The sequence below is a fragment of the Amia ocellicauda genome, chromosome 14, assembly GCF_036373705.1.
Source record: "Amia ocellicauda isolate fAmiCal2 chromosome 14, fAmiCal2.hap1, whole genome shotgun sequence".
Classification (NCBI taxonomy): Eukaryota; Metazoa; Chordata; class Actinopteri; order Amiiformes; family Amiidae; genus Amia; species Amia ocellicauda.
Window position 1 is genome coordinate 6,134,543 of NC_089863.1, and position 3,473 is coordinate 6,138,015.

At 46.4% G+C, this 3,473-nt stretch overlaps 1 long non-coding RNA gene across 1 annotated transcript; it reads left to right on the forward strand.

The window, feature by feature from the left end:
* The first annotated feature begins 1,080 nt into the window (after positions 1 to 1,080).
* LOC136768171 (uncharacterized) lies at positions 1,081 to 1,964 on the forward strand. Its single transcript, XR_010821950.1, has 3 exons — positions 1,081 to 1,214; positions 1,516 to 1,587; positions 1,811 to 1,964. It is a non-coding gene; the product is annotated as an uncharacterized LOC136768171 (long non-coding RNA).
* Positions 1,965 to 3,473: the final 1,509 nt, after the last annotated feature.

Consider the following 3,473-nt stretch of genomic DNA (forward strand, 5'->3'; position numbering starts at 1 on the left):
TATATAAATGGATTACTGTGGCAGTTTGCTTTTATCTTTAACTTTTCAATGGTTCCTTGGAACAAACTGGACTCAGATTGCTCTCGCTATTATCACTCGTAGAAGAGGACATGGCCCAAAATTCACCTTTACACATTTAAAAAAAATTGTAGAGTGGTTCTGCAATAGTCAATACATTACAGCAGTGTCACAAATCCTCAGGCTGAGTTGCAAAATAGAGCCCAAGGTAATTCAAACTTGATTTAAAAAGCACAAGTGATGGAAACACACATTCATGTTAAAATCAGCTCTATCTCTACTATACAGAAGGTTAATAAAATGTTGGATTCGGATCAACTTTGGTCCTATGGTACAGTCTGGGCCCTGTACTATAACCCATATAGAGCTTAAACTGCTTTGTCTCTTGCAGATGTGTAAAGTGTACTGCAACATCTCAGGTTACCGTGGAGTGAAAGTGTTGCAGCTCAGGTACAGTATCTCCCCGTGTTCCCTTCCCCACACAGAGCACAGCCAAACAGACACAAGTACATGTCCCACTTCACAGGCACCCACCCTTACAGAAGCCTGGCTTTCCCTGGCTTTCTGTATGTACAATGAGAGTGTCATATTTATGTCAGTACTGCTGGTCTCCACACAAAGGCAGGCCATTGGTGTAACAACACAGTGCTACTACTATACTGCCCCTTCTGCTACAAAACTTGGTTTCCACTAACTGGTCACCTACTGATCCTTCAAAAGCACTGCCGTCTTCAGTCAATTATACCTCCCACTCAGCACTACACAGTGCCACGGCAGGACAGTGACTATGAACCCTGCAGCTTTATGTGTGTCTTGGGGATCCCCAGTTCTGCATTGTGCCTCTCATCCTACTATACCCAGGACCAGTGCATGGGTTTTCAGTGCCCTAGGTAAACTGTTTCTGCTGGGCACCCCAGTCCCCCCCAACCCCAACAATAACACAGAGCTTTTGTGATTGTTCTATTTAACGGTTTTCTCATTTTATAGGGTGCTCAGTGGGTGGCACCAGCCCTAGAAGACCCACTCAATGCCCCATGTCTGTATGTGCGCCCATAGGCCTGGCAGTATCGTAGTGGACCATGAAGTCATACTGAACATCAAGAACCAGGAGGATGCTGCCCAGGTGTATGACAAGACTGTCGTGAACATCACAGAGGTCCTGAACCAGACCAAGAGTTGCTCTGTCGACAGCACAGGTGACACCTTCTGTTAGATCCTGCGCTACAGAGAGACTGGGGCTGATGCAACTGTAAGCAGTCTTATTAACGGACTGTATTGCACTGTACTGACACTAGGCACTGCGTCTGTACCAGGTAGTCTTACAGAAATGTGCTGTACCATTTCACCGGACTGTATATAGAACACAAATGACGGTACTCTACTGTACTGACTCTAGTTGATGTGTCTTTACAATTAATTTAATAGTACTGTGCTAAACTAAACTGCCACTGTGTAATGCACCTGTATGATGCATATTATTGTTTCTTTGTGTTTCAGATAAAAATTGTCTCAATTTCAATGTGACATTTATTGAAGTCAAGAAGGACACAGACACTTTTAAAGCAGATGGTTTGTATGCAGGGGTGAAGAGGTGGGGAGGCAGGTGGCAGCCAGGGGTTAGTGCTGAGAGAGAGAGGGGGGAGTGAGGGAGAGACAAAGAAATGGAGAGAGAGAGAAGCTGTGTGATGTATGTGTTAGGTATGAAATACTTGGAGGGAGAGAGAGAGAGTCAGAGGGAGAGAACGCTTGACACCCCATCCCGAAACAACACTGTTCCTGCTTGACCCCACAGCTGTGTGTAACAGCCAGGTGCCCCAGGACTACAGGCAGCACTTCATAGTCTACATTGATTCTCGGATCAACTGCATCTCCCGCTGTGACGCCCGACACTCGGATAGCAAGAACTGCAACCGGGGTCAGTGCCAGGTCACCAGGGCCGGACCCAATTGCCTGTAAGACACCCTTTATGAGCCTTCAATTGACTTGAAGACATTTAATTCTCACCCACTTATGATCAGAAGCAAGGAAATGTGCTGCCCCCGACCCACTGACGCCCAGTTCTGTCCCCCCCATTTGCAGCTGCCCGCACTCTGACAGCACCTGGTTCATGGGCAGCGACTGCACTGGCAATGTCAGTAAAGCTGGGTTGTTTGCGGGTCTGGGGGTGCTGAGCGCCACCCTGCTGGTCACTGTGGTGGGGCTGACTACCTACCTGCTGTGGAAGAAGCACAGTGAGAGGTGTGTGTCTGTCTGTTTCTGTTCCTCTGTGTGCGTCTCTGTGTCTGTCTTTTGTCTGTGCCTGTCCTGTGCCCCCTGTCTTGACCTATCCCCGTCCTTCCAGCAGTGACAGAAGCTGGGACAACAAGAACGCGCTGGTCAACACGTGGCTGGAGGACGACTTTGAGTGGCCCGACACCAACAAGAGAAGGTCCAGCCTGGGAAAGGGAAATATGATGGCTGGTACACACAATAATAATAAAGAAACCCATTACAACATGATCTTTTTGAAAATGTGATGTTTTTGAAAAATATCATTGTTTTGTACAACAACTGTTTTGTATATTGTATGCAGTTCATTACATTGTCGATTTATAGCAATAATAATAATCCCCGTCACATCCCATACTTAGGTTGATTGGCTACTCTAAATTGTCCTGTAGTCATGTGTGTGTGTGAGTATGCGTTTGTGGGTGTGTATGATAGAGCTGCCCTGCAAATGGCCTGGTATCCAGGGTGTCCCCATCATGCGTTTGGTGCCCATTGGGCTCACCCTGTACCTGACGAAGCAGGTATTGAAAACCGATCAATGATAACCACTGTAATTCTTTTATAACATTTTGTGTTTGCAGGCAGCAGTACTAATGGATCGCTCGTGCCCCCTCCCTATGCCCACTATGCCCCCCAAGACTCCAGCTACTACAAGGACCTGAGCCAGCCCTCCCAGCAGCAGCTCCAGCTCAATAACTTTCCAGTGAGTGCTTCCCCACCACGATGTAGCCCTGTTCAGACCACTTCCTGTCCACTGTTCTGCACTTCCTGCATGTGTTAATTCAGTGCGTATTCATTAGGTTACAAGAGTACAACACGCCCCCTGCAGTATCTACAACATCAGCCTGAGGTACACAGGTGCCTTTGGATGTAAGCAAAAAGAGAAAAGCAGAGCAAGAAACTAACTATCAATTCTTAATTCATTTTTTCATTTTACATTGTTCCCACACATTGCTGTTTTAACAGGTCTCCCAGCAGAGGGCACTGCCATTCAAGAACAGGGGGAGGCAGTGCAGGATACAATAGTTCACAGTGTATAAAACTTCCCAGGTTGACTTCCGGTTTCATTTTAATTAAGACTAATTTCACACAGTTGACTGGGGTGTCATCTAACAAGATGAATACCGAACAACTCTGTAAAAAATTATGTCAAGTTCTTAAAGTCACTTTACCTCAAGCTCAACAGT